The sequence below is a fragment of the Schistocerca americana genome, chromosome 6, assembly GCF_021461395.2.
Source record: "Schistocerca americana isolate TAMUIC-IGC-003095 chromosome 6, iqSchAmer2.1, whole genome shotgun sequence".
Lineage (NCBI taxonomy): Eukaryota > Metazoa > Arthropoda > Insecta > Orthoptera > Acrididae > Schistocerca > Schistocerca americana.
Genome location: NC_060124.1, coordinates 537,602,706 through 537,616,553, shown reverse-complemented (window position 1 = coordinate 537,616,553; position 13,848 = coordinate 537,602,706). Strand labels below are relative to the sequence as shown.

The 13,848-nt window shown below is 46.3% G+C and overlaps 1 protein-coding gene across 2 annotated transcripts in view; it reads right to left on the bottom strand.

The window, feature by feature from the left end:
* LOC124619671 overlaps positions 1–6,661 on the bottom strand; it is a 40,493-nt gene extending 33,832 nt beyond the window's left edge. For both annotated transcript variants that reach the window (XM_047146211.1, XM_047146212.1), the window contains exon 1: positions 6,542–6,661. The gene's annotated coding sequence lies outside the window, so the exon portion shown is untranslated. The remainder of the gene's footprint in view (positions 1–6,541) is intronic.
* Between the last annotated feature and the right edge of the window lie 7,187 nt (positions 6,662–13,848).

Here is a 13,848-nt window from a genome sequence, read left to right as displayed (position 1 = left end):
ATATATTATACTAGAACTGACATGTGATTACATTTTCACGCAATTTGGGTGCGTAGATCCTGGGAAATCAGTACCCAGAACAACCACCTCTGGCCGTAATAACGGCCTTGATACGCCTGGGCATTGAGTCAAACAGAGTTTGGATGGCGTGTACAGGTACAGCTGCCCATGCAGCTTCAACACCATAGTTCATCAAGAGTAGTGGCTGGCGTATTGTGACGAGCCAGTTACTCGGCCACCATTGACCAGATGTTTTCAATTGGTGAGAGGTCTGGAGAATGTGCTGGCCAGGGCAGCAGTCGAACATTTTCTGTATCCAGAAAGGCCCGTACAGGACCTGCAACATGCGGTCGTGCATTATCCTGCTGAAATGTAGGGTTTCGCAGGGATCGAATGAAGGGTGGAGCCACGGGTCGTAACACATCTGAAATGTAACCTCCACTGTTCAAAGCACCGTCAATGCGAACAAGAGGTGACCGAGACGTGTAACCAATGGCACCCCATACCATCACGCCGGGTGATACACCAGTACGGCGACGACGAGTACACGCTTCCAATGTCCGTTGACCGCGATGTCGCCAAACACGGATGCGACCATAATGATGCTGTAAACAGAACCTGGATTCATCCGAAAAAATGACGTTTTGCCATTCGTGCACCCAGGTTCGTTGTCGAGTACACCATCGCAGGCGCTCCTGTCTGTGATGCAGCGTCAGGGGTAACCGCAGCCATGGTCTCCGAGCTGACTGTCCATGCTGCTGCAAACGTCGTCGAGCCTTTCGTGCAGATGGTTGTTGTCTTGCAAACGTCCCCATCTGTTGACTCGGGGATCGGGACGTGGCTGCACGATCCGTTAGAGCCACGCGGATAAGATGCCTGTCATCTCGACTGCTAGTGATACGAGGCTGTTGGGATCCAGCATGGAGTTCCGTATTAAGCTCCTGAACCCACCGATATCATATTCTGCAAACAGTCATTGGATCTCGACCAACACGAGCAGCAGTGTCGCGATACGATAAATCGCAAGCGCAATAGGCTACGATCCGACCTTTATCAAAGTCGGAAACGTGGTGGTACGCATTTCTCCTCCTTACACGAGGCACCACAACAACGTTTAATCAGGTAACTGCTGTTTGTGTATGAGAAATCGGTTGGAAACTTTCCTCATGTCAGCACGTTGTAGGTGTCACCACCGGCTCCAACCTTGTGTGAATGCTCTGAAAAGCTAATCATTTGCATGTCACAGCATCTTCTTCCTGTCGGTTAAATTTCGCACCTGTAGCACGTCATCTTCGTCGTGTAGCAATTTTAATGGCCAGTAGTGTACATTCTCAGAAATTTCTTCCTCAAATTAAGGTCTATGTTTGATACGAGTAGACTTCTCTTGGCCAGGAATGCCCTTTTTGCCAGTGTTAGTCTGCTCTGTCTTACACCCTTTTTAATCCGGGCACTTCGTTCTTGGTCGTCCACTTTTCATTATTCCCTCTTGGTTCTTGCGCATATTGTATATTACCCATCTCTCCCTATTTTTCTCAGAATTTCGAACATCTTTCACCATTTTACATTGTCGCAGTGGCACAGGGGAAGGAGAGAGGAACAGTCTGATACGGAACACTTGCGGAGTGTCAAGTCGGGAGACGACCTCAACACTGGCCTTACAAGAGCCATACTAAGCTACGGCACACGCGTGCGGCGAGAGGATTTCAGTGTCCTCTCGCGCTCTTACATCACCGGCTTACTCGGCTGTTTCGTTAACATTTCCAGTTTAAAGTTTCCTGTGATGATAACGTGAGAGAAAAAGACTTCTGTAAACGTTGTGCTTAAAAAATACGCACACAATTCGATCTAAACTTACAAATCAGTAGTTTCATAGTGAGAAGGCCAGAAAAACAAAACGGTTTAATTGTTATTTTATATTGTTATAATGTACAATATTTTGACGTAAAATTTATATACACACGCCGAATTTTGCATTTCGTGAGTGCAAGGACAAGGGATTTCCAATGATAATAAAGGACGCTCTTGACCAAAATATCGCGTGGAGCCATGCTCTGTAACTTAGGTGGTTTTGTAGGCCCACATGAGGCCGCTCCCCGGCTTCATAGACGGCAATTGTCCCTTATCAAGCTGTTCGTCAAGACCTCACCCAATCTACGGTGGTACGTTGTAAACAGTTACCGTTTACACCCTGAGTAAAAGAAGATTCTGCCAGGGTTTCTCAATCAGAAGTCGCATTTCAGTGTCGGCTGTCCCTCGTGTGAGAAGGAGAACCACCTACAAGCACGTGTCCGAATTTGGCCACCTGGAGAGCGGGCTATCCGAAGTGGGGTTTATCGTTCCGCCATATACGTGCCTGCATTGGTCGGGTCCGACGAGGGACCTGTCGTCTCAGGCTCCACTCGCGTGCACTCGTTAAGACCCTGCATTGCGTTGACAGTGGTCTGCTAAACCTGACGATTGCATATCTGCGTGAGCGGACAACGCGAGCAGCATGTCATGGAATGTGAAACAGCACTTTTCCACAGCCCACAATCCCGCCGCTGTAGAATTCGGACACGTGCCACCGTCTTGTCATAAACAAGCAATATTCAAATGACATTTCTGAAAGAGAAACTCACTGCGTAATCCCTCCTTATGTATACCATCATTTGGTGTTTCTTCTGATGTTCTGTATCCCACGGATTATATGCGCTCGAAGTTGCTTAATTAGTGTCGTCACAAATCGAAAGAGGCCTCACAACATGTGTAGTAATTCCGCTGAAATTGTACGTTGTAATTTGTGACGCTTCACGTGGCAACACTGCACTCTGCGACATCGTTTGATGCAACAGTGTGTTTCCGCGCATCACTGTGGCTGGAGGTAAGTGTTCAGTGTTAAGTGATAATGTATCGCTATTCTGTCGAAGAGGAAGTGTTTCTTGAGAAACTTATTGGATTACCGGTTCCATTAAGACATGTCAGCGAATATTTGTTGATCTGTGTGGTGACCAGCACATGCCTTCTACACTGACGAGCCAAAGAAACTGGTACACCTGCCTAGCATCTTGTACGGCCCCCGCGAGCACACAGAAGTGCAGCAACACAACGTGGCATGAACTCGACTGATGTCTCAAGTAATGCGGGAGGAAACTGAAACAATGAATCCTGCAGGGCTGTCCATAAATCCGTAAGAGTACGACGAGTGGAAATCTCTTCTGAACAGCACGTTGCAAGGCATCCCAGATATGCTCAATAATGTTCACATCTGTGGAGTTTGGTGGCCAGCGGAACTGTTTAAACTTAGAAGCGTGTTCCTGGAGCCACTCTGTAGCAATTCTGGACTTGTGGGGTGTCGCATTGTCCTGTTGGAATTGCCCAAGTCTGTTGGAATCCACAATGGGCATGAATGGATGCAGGCGATCAGATAAGATGCTTAAGTACGTGTCACCTGTCAGAGTCGTATCTAGACGTATCAGGAGTCCCACATCACTCCAACCGCACACGCCCCACACCATTAGAGAGCCTCAACCAGCTTGATAAGTCCATTGCTGACGTGCAGGGTGCACGGATTCGTGAGGTTGTCTCCATGCCCATACACGTCCATCCTCTGGATGGAGACTCGTCCGACCAGGCAACATGCTTCCAGTTATCAACAGTCCAATGTCGTCGTTGACGGGCCAGGCGAGGTTAAAGCTTTGTGTAGCGCAGTCTTCAAGGGGACACGAATGCGCCTTCGGCTCCGAAAGCCCATGTCGATGATGTATCGTTGAATGGTTCGCGCCCTGACACTTGTTGATGACCCAGTATTGAAATCTGCACCAATTTGCGGAACGGTTGCACTTCTTTCGTGTTGAACGATTCTCTTCAGTCGTCGTAGGTCCCGTTCTTGCAGAATCTTTTTCTGGCCGTAGTGATGTCGAAGATTTGATGCTTTACCGGATTTATGATATTCACAGAACACTGGTGAAATGGTCGTACGGGAAAATCCCCACTTCATCGCTACCTCGCAGATGCTGTGTCCCATGGCTCGCGCGCCGACTACAACACTACGTTTAGTCTCACTTAAATCTTGATACCCTGCCATTGTAGCAGCGGTAGCCGATCTAACAACTACGCCAGACATTTGCTGTCTTATTTAGGCTGTTTACATATCTCTGTATTATAATACGCATGCCAATTTCTGTTTCTTTAGCGCTTCAGTGTAAATGCTGCATGTAAATGTTAGCGAACAAGATGGAGAGATGTGGATCGGTACCGGATCTCCACAGCGGGGGACGGCCGTCATTATTGGAAGAAAAACTGACTGACATGAAACGACAATTGTTGACCCATCCTGCAAAGGCTGTTCGACGGTTATCTCACGACTGTGGAATGTCACGGAGCACATTCACAGAGCTGCGAAGAAAGCCGGCACGTATCCGTACAGCTTTACAGTTGTTTAGGAACTGAATGTCAATGACAAAGACAAATGCATTACATTTTGCCGTCGGTTTCAGCAATTTATTGCTCAGAGGCCAGGAATATTGCAGTACACGTCGTTGAGTGATGAGCCGTAGTTACACTTCTCTGACTACGTAAACTGTCAGAAACCACGTTTGTGGTGTAATGAAATGCCGCATGTGCTGGTCGGGCAACCCCTCCATTCACAAAAGATTGGCATTTTCAGTGCAATATCAGAGCGTCACATCTTCGGACCGATTTTTTTCGAGTCTACTGTGACAAGCGCAATTTACATCGAAATGTATCGGGAACTTGTGAATCAGTTGGACGATGATGAACTTACCGTCAGCTGGTACCGACAGGATGGCGCCATAAGCACCAAGTCTCGAGTGACCGTGGCCGAGGAAGATTCATTTTTCCCTGGTAGAGTGATTTCGAGAGGACTGTGGCTCCCTGGGGGCACCTGATTTAAAGCCACTTTACGTTTTTCTCTCGGGTATCCTAGAAGGCAAGATCTACAGGAACAAGCCACACAACTTGGAAGATTTACGAGAGAAAATCATCCGTGAAATCCAGTCGGTGACACCAGAGGTTCTGGCAGCAACACTCGAGAATCTGCAGCGTCGTGTTCGACTGTGTTTACAAGTCGGGGGCGGTCACTTCCAGCACCTTTTGTGGTTCACCTTTATTTCCCCAGGAACAAGGTATGACATGTTCATTTCATTCCATCCCGTGATTTTTATGCAAAGCCTTTAAGTATAATTTAAGCAAATGTTCGTTTGTGGGGCCTCTTTCGAGTGGGACGCCCTGTAGAACGTAGATGGCGTTAGTTGTGGTTCAAATGGCTCTGAGCACTATGGGACTCAACTGCTGAGGTCATTAGTCCCCTAGAACTTAGAACTAGTTAAACCTAACTAACCTAAGGACATCACAAACATCCATGCCCGAGGCAGGATTCGAACCTGCGACCGTAGCGGTCTTGCGGTTCCAGACTGCAGCGCCTTTAACCGCACGGCCACTTCGGCCGGCGGCGTTAGTTGTATCTGCTCTGTGCGTTGGTGCTGAAATGTTAATCATTTGCCTACCCATGCATCTAGTTCACTCTTCATCAATATGACCTTTGTCAAATACCGCCTACATGGTATTTTAATGGACAACATTATATTATGATGATAAAATATTTGGTTCAAATGGCTCTGAGCACTATGGGACTTAACTTCTGAGGTCATCAGTCCCCAAGAACTTTGAACTACTTAAACCTAACTAACCTAAGAACATCACACACATCCATGCCCGAGGAAGGATTCGAACCTGCGACCGTAGCGGTCGCGCGGTTCCAGACTGTAACGTCTAGAGCCGCTCGGGTTGCGCGGGATTAGCCGCGCGACTGCTACGGTCGCAGGTTCGAATCCTGCCTCGGGCATGGATGTGTGTGAAGTCCTTAGGTTAGTTAGGTTTTAGTAGTTCTAAGTTCTAGGGGACTGATGACCTGAGATGTTAAGTCCCATAGTGCTCAGAGCCATTTGAACCATTTTTTTGCATTACTGTGAGCGACTGAAATGGAGTGGCAACCGGAAACGTACTCCGAACTACGCTGGACAGTACGATTATTGGGGGGAAAACGTCTAAAACGCGCACAGATTCACCATCAAATTCTAACGGCATACGGACCAAATGTAGTGTCGCGTCGAACCGTAGTGTACTGGTACCAACAATTTGAGCAAGGCCAAACAGCCGTGTTTGACGCTGATCGGGAAGGAAAGCTATCGGTATCGCAACCAGAGTCGACTATGTCGAGGCGATCGAGGAACTGATTCACAGCAGCCGACGATTTTCTGGCAGTGAGGAAGTTCACACAGCGGTCCTCGAACGGCTCCGCGATCGAGGAGCGTGTTGCTATTGTCGAGGTACTGAACGATTGGTAGATTGCTCCCGCTGCTCTTCACAGCGACTTGATGACTATGTTCAAACATAGTGACATCTGTCTGTCACTTTGAAAAGTAGTACACCAGTTAATAAAAGTTGGTTTGCCTTGCTGTTACTAAAGGTACGCGTGACGAAACGTGCTGCAAAATAACACCAAAAAAGTATAGGAATATTACTGAACGAGAGGGATGCTTACGGTTGCTCTGGCGCCGGGCTGTTCGGGACCTCAAGAGTCGCTCCAATGGAGGCAGCGGACGAGTTCTCCGCCGGACGACGGACAACACACTGCCCGCAGGTTTTGCGCCCACATATGTTCTCCGCGAGCAATTATCCCACAGGTTGCCGTTCGCGTGCGTTTCGTCATCTTACTTTTCCTGTCCGCAAATAATACACACTCTGCGACCTCCAGTAGAAACACTCTCGCTGACGAAATTGCTGCTGCCCTTGCAAGTACTGCCTTGTTTCCAACTCGGAACAAATAGAGACATTTCGAAATTGCCCGCGGTTTTTTCGACGCTGCTTTAAAGGTGCTCCTGAGGTCCTCCGAACAATAGAAAAATGCTGTCCCCGTCACGCGAGCGTTACGGTCGTTGGAGACCAAAGCAGAAACGGCGACGATCGCCTGTGCTCACATCGAAACAATGGCAGCCATGTTTATCATATACAGGGTGATTCAAGGAGATATGCAAATACTTTAATATGTTATTCTACAAGTAAAACTAAAGAAAAAAGTTCATATAAACAAAGGTCCGCAAATGTTTAGTTACGGAGTTACGGCTAACGAAAGATTTTGCCTGGAATTTAGCAACTTCGCTAATATGAAGCCATCGCAAAACTGTACGAGGATAAAGTAAAGCACGATTTCCATTCATTTGGTTGTTATTGATCTGGTGAATCTAATAAAACATGTCCCAGACGTGTATCTGCAGTAGTTTTCCAGAACATCCAGAGAAGCAAAGACGTAATTCTATAAAATTTTCAATTTATTAACAACTTGGCCCAATTTGTTTTTTAAATTCCAGGCAATTGCACAAAGTTTTCAACGGAAGTTGTAGAGAATTTAATTTTGAAAAATGATAGTAACAACGTTTAGTGAAACTATATGAATGTGTCAGATAATCTGCTTTTATTAATACCGTAGCACACGTGAATTTTTGTTAAACCGGAAAAACAAAGCTCAGTGTTAAGGAATACAGTACGTTCACAATAAATGTTCAAAAATGCCTCCACCGAGTTAAATGCATTCAGCTACACGTGTATGAACAGATTTTGTTCCTCTTTTCAGTTTCACAGGATTGTTCTTAATTTCGTCAATTGCATTCATAATGCGAATAAGTAAAGCCTCACGTCATAAACTATGCATTTTCCATCCTCAAACACAAAAATCCATTGGTGTTAAATCGGACGATCTGGGTGGCCACAGACGTGTAGCACCATGATCAATCCAATTCTGAGAAAAATGTTCATTTAAATGTGTATTAACGGCGTTGGTCAAATGTGGAGGCGCGCCGTCATGTTGAAAATACATTTGAAGTCGCGTAGCAATTGGAACATCTTCGAGAAAGCGGGGCATTTCTTCCTGAAGCCGTGCGGGATTACCCGAGCGGTCTCAGGCGCTGCAGTCATAGACTGTGCTGCTGGTCCCGGTGGAGGTTCGAGTCCTCCCTCGGGCGTGGGTGTGCGTGTTTGTCCTTAGGATAATTTAGGTTAAGTAGTGTGTAAGCTTAGGGACTGATGACCTTAGCACCTAAGTCCCGTAAGATTTCACATACATTTGAACATTTCTTCTTGAAGGAGTTGTAAGTACGTCTCGCCAGTTAGATGTCCTGCGAAAACGAATCGTCCAATTAAATGTGTATTGATTATACTACACCACACATTTATGCTAAATCGCTCCTGGAAACTGCGTTGCAGTGTTGATGTGGGTTGGCTTCAGACCATACCCGGGCTACGTTAAATAGCATCCATAATGAGACTTTCACTCTGCAGCGGAGTGTGCGCTGATATGAAACTTCCTGGCAGATTAAAAGTGTATGCCAGACCGAGACTCGAACTTGGGACCTTTGCCTTCTGCGGGCAAGTGCTCTGCCAACTGAGCTTCCCAAGCACGACTCACGCCCCGTCCTCACAGCTTTACTTCTGCCAGTACCCGTCTCCTACCTTCCAAACTTTACAGAAGCTCTCCTGTGAACCTCGCAGAACTAGTACTCCTGAAAGACAGGATATTGCGGAGACATGGCTTAGCCACAGCCTGGGGGAAGTTTCCAGAATGAGACTTTCACTCTGCAGCGGAGTGTGCGCTGATATGAAACTTCCTGGCAGACTAAAACTGTGTACCGGACCGAGACTCGAACTTGGGACCTTTGCCTAGGTACTGGCAGAAGTAAAGCTCTGAGGACGGGGCGTGAGTCGTGCATGGGTAGCTCAGTAGAGCACGTGCCCGCGGAAGGCAAAGGTCCCAAGTTCGAGTCTCGGTCCGGCACACGGTTTTAATCTGCGAGGAAGTTTCAGCATCCATAATATCCTCGTCTTCACGCTAGGTAGAGAACCTGTCTCCCGTAACATTCGAAGTACTCCGCTAATGGTTCGTGCATTCGGAATCCTCCGAGTTGGATAACTTACGCGATATTCGTTAACTGCAGCCGTAGCATTACCATCACATTGGCCATAAATAAACTGCACATCGGCGTATTCCTGTGTCGTAAATTTGAAAGGCATCCCTATTTCATAAATAATCTACAACAGTTACTATGTGGCTTCACTTAAACTCGCTGTTGTTATTATGTTATTTCGCTGAACAAAAAATAGCTCTGAGCACTATGGGACTTAACATACGAGGTCATCAGTCCCCTAGAACTTAGAGCTACTTAAACCTAACTAACCTAAGGACATCACACACACCCATGCCCAAGGCAGGATTCGAACCTACAACCGTAGCAGTCGCGCGGTTCCGGACTGAAGCGATTAGAGCCCCTCGGCCATCGCGGCCGGCCCTTCACTGAACAATACAGAAAACTAATTCGTTTCAAAGTTAAGAAACGACTGAAACAAGTAATTGACGGTTGCCAACAATGACGTAAACATTTCTACGTTCCTAACGGAAAGTACTCAAATTTACTTCTATAATAATCTTTGCTTCTCTGGATGTATACGTCTGGTACATGTTTTATTAGATTAACAACAAAATATATGCAAATCGTGGTTTACTTCAACCTCGTACAGTTTTGCGGTCGCTTCATATTAACGAAGTTGCTAAATTTCAGGTGAAATCTTCTGTTAGCCTTAACTACGTAACTAAACATTTGCGGACCTATGTGCATATGAACTTTTTTAGTTTCATTTGTGGAATAACATATAAAAATATTTGCTTCACCCTGCAGATGAGAAAAATGCCGTCTTCTACATATCAATGTTTTACTTGTTTGTAACCCAACATGCTTTGTCTGTTCATATCCGCATTATCAGTGGTCAATAACTAAAGTCTTCAAACTTTTTTGCTCAAGAGCCAATACTGACATTGTGGGCGACACCTCGAGCATTATATGTAGCGATCATATTGTTAACTACCCAATTACCCTGTGTTGCCCTGGTGCGTATTTTAGTTCCGTTAGTCCACCTCCTCCTGCCCCCTTCTCGCCCCCTCCCCTCTCTCTCTTCTCATCTTCTCGTTCCCTTGTTCCACAATTTTTCCCTGCCACTATTACACAACTGTGCCCCTGGGTTGGGTGACACGATGGTAGAACGAAGGTTCTACAACACTCCAACAAATTAGTAACAAAGTCACAAAATGGTTCAAATGGCTCTGAGCACTACGCGACTTAACTTCTGAGGGCATCAGTCGCCTAGAACTTAGAACTAATTAAACCTAACTAACCTAAGGACATCACACACATCCATGCCCGAGGCAGGATTCGAACCTGCGACCGCAGCGGTCACGCGGTTCCAGACTGAAGCGCCTTTAACTGCACGGCCACACCGGCTGGCTTAACAAAGTCACACAAATGAGGTAAAACGTTTACTTATCTTTGTGACTAGTTGGATATTGAAGTCTGCAACACTGCTTGTAATATAACACAAGAAAGGCCCTCAATGGCTACGTGCAAATAATCGTAGGTAAACATAGCAAATGCCATTTACAACAACTGTCTGTTCACTTCTAAAGCCGACCACGGTGGCCAAGCGGTTGAAGGCGCTACAGTCTGGAACCGCGAGGCCGCTACGGTCGCAGGTTCGAATCCTGCCTCGGGCATGGATGTGTGTGATGTCCTTAGGTTAGTTAGGTTTAAGTAGTTCTAAGTTCTAGGGGACTGATGACCTTAGAAGTTAAGTCCCATAGTGCTCAGAGCCATTTGAACCTTTTTTTCACTTCTAAGAGTCCACTAAATGACGTTCCCCGTCTAACAAGGGGAGGCCACAACGTTTCGAACGAGGATTTACTGTAAACTTCGTACATTCGTAGTACTCCATGAGGACAACAAAATGTGTAAGCAGTAGCGCGTACTTCTCAAGCGTTACTGAGAAAATCGCAAGATAATTGCGGTCGTTAAATATATATCTGTGCGTGGCCATTTTAACCATGAAGTGGCTGCAGCCGAGTGGTGCCGGCACTGTAACTCAGCATGTTCGGTCAGTGCGTGAGCTACCCTTTTCAACAACAACAACAAAAAAACTGAGCGAACGGATCAACGAACAAACTGAATGGGCGACATGGGACGTCCGCGCCGCTGAACAAATTCAATGAGTAATAGATAATTTTTTTTTTTTTTTAGTGGTTGGCGTTCAAGCTGCTGGATCGAGTTCCGTTTGTCACTTTTTTTTGCAACACAGTAATTTTCTTTACTATTTGTATTACTGGTGCCGTTTAAGTTTATGTTTTCCACGTTTTTACAAAAAATACCATCCTGTAACTTGTAATGTCGAAAGCGACAATTAATTGTACATCTTTCGAAAGCAGTCTGTGCCGGTCAAAACTTGGAGGTAACAAGTCGTTTCGGGCTCCTTCCAGGTATAAGGGATTTCTCAAATCACGGACAAGCATACATTTTCAGTGTCACTTTTTTCGTTTGGTCGTTTACTAGTCGATAGTTACGAATATTACATTATTTGTGATAATAAAAATTAGTAGACTGCCAAACCACATTGTAAATTTAATAAAAGTTCATTCGATTTCACGTATTTTCGCCATTATATCAATTGTAATATATATAGTAAAGAAAATGATTGCGTTGAAAATAAAAAAAAAGAACAGACGGACCGGACTCGATCCAGTGATTAAGGGGGTTGAACGCTAACCACTAACTTTTTTTTTTTAATCTCATTTTGTTCGTTGCTTCTGCTCGGGGCGGACGTCGTAAGACATCCGTTTAAGTTCGTTGTTAATCGATTAACTCAGTTTTTTATTACAGAGGGCAGTTAAACCCTCTGACCGAACACGCTGAGCTACCGCGCCGGCGACCACTCGGCTGTCGCCGCTTCATGGTAAAAATGGCCACGCACAGAAATTATCTTGCGATTTTCTCAGTAATGCTTGAGAAGTACGCGCTACTGCTTGCACATTTTGTTGCCGTCATGGAGTACTACGAGTGTAAGAAGTTTACAGTAAATCCGCGTCCCAAACGTCGTGGCTCCCCCTTGTAAGTCAGCCTTGGACGATGGTCTGTAACCAAGTGGGAGGAGCTGCTCTCCTGTCTTCCGAGTAAGGCTTCTGTCCTTTGTCGTCCGGTCATTGGCGGACTGCACTCGGCCGTCAACTGGCCGAGGCGAAGTCGATACCTTCATCCTCAGCGCCGCCCTTGGCGCTGGTGGAACTCGCGCGAGTCTCTATGGCACCGGAACCAGCTAGCATCTTGGCGCCTGTGGTGCTCTGGCCCTGGCTTTCTTTTTGTTTGTTTGTTTTAGGGCGCAAAAACAACTGGGGCCATATGCGACCAAGCCAAAACTTTAGAACACGAAGACAGAGGGGAGGACTATACGTCAATACCACAGCTAAAAACAAGGAAGTGGAGAAAGTGCTGCAAAAGACACCATACCGAAACGGAGGTCCAGAACTAAAAATTAAATGGCCTTCGCCATATTGCTTTGACGGATAAAAAATAAAACGCGATCGACAGCCCACGCGTCGTTTCCGAAAACGGCCGATAACTCAGACGGAAAACCCAAGCGGGAACGCAAAAGGTTAAAAAATGGGCATTTCGTCAGGAAGAGTCTGACAGTTAAAACTTGGGCGCAATGTGTACAAAGTGGTGGGGGAGCGTCACTTAACAAATGACGATGGCTAAAGAGGCACTGCCCAATACGCAACCTAGTTAAAATGACCTCCTCCCGGTGGGAGGGCCGAGAGGAGGTCGTCCAAGCCGCTGGGAGAGGCTTAATAATCCGGAGCTTATTCCCATGAAGGGAGGACCAATGGAGATGCCTATGTGGCACCACCTCCTGACAGACGGCAACACAGAGACCACCGGGGGGAACATAGGAACTGCTGGGCTGAGGTACGAGGACTGCAGCCTTGGAAGCAGCGTCAGCAGCCTCGTTTCCTGGCATGACCAGGAACCCACAGAAACATCACAGTGGCTCCACCAAGACTGATCGAGTGACAGTTTTCCTGAACCCACTGCACTAAGGGACGGGCCATGTACAGCGCACAGAGACTTTGAAACGCGCTAAGAGAGTCAGAGCAGAGGACACAATTGAAAAGTCTGTGTCGCCGAATGTACTCCGTGGCCTGATACAGCTCGATGAGCTCGGTTGTAAATATTGACAAGGGGACCTCCCCATCGCACCCCCCTCAGATTTAGTTATAAGTTGGCACAGTGGATAGGCCTTGAAAAACGGAACACAGATCAATCGAGAAAACAGGAAGAAGTTGTGTGAAACTATGAAAAAAGTAAACAAAATATACAAATTGAGTAGTCCATGTGCAAGATAAGCAGCATCAAGGACATTATAACGCAAGGAGCGCCGTGGTCCCGTGGTTAGCGTGAGCGGCTGCGGAATGTGAGGTCCTTAGTTCAAATCTTCCCTCGAGTGAAGATTTTAATTTTTTACTTTCAGTTAATTATTATCTGTCCGTCCGTTATGTTTTCATCACTTTTATCGAGTGATTATCGCATCCACAAGAAAACCTAAATCGGGCAAGGTAGAAGAATCTTTTTACCCATTCGCCAAGTGTACAAGTTAGGTGGGTCGACAACATATTCCTGTCATGTGACGCACATGCCGTCACCAGTGTCGTATAGAATATATCAGACGTGTTTTCCTGAGGAGGAATCGGTTGACCTATGACCTTGCGATCAAATGTTTTCAGTTCCCGTTGGAGAGGCACGTCCTTTCGTCTACTAATCGCACGGTTTTGCGGTGCGGTCGCAAAACACAGACACTAAACTTATTACAGTGAATAGAGACGTCAATGAACGAACTGACAGATCATAACTTTGCGAAGATAAAAAAAGGAAAACTTTTCACTAGAGGAAGGACTTGATCCAAGGACCTCTCGTTCCGCAGCCA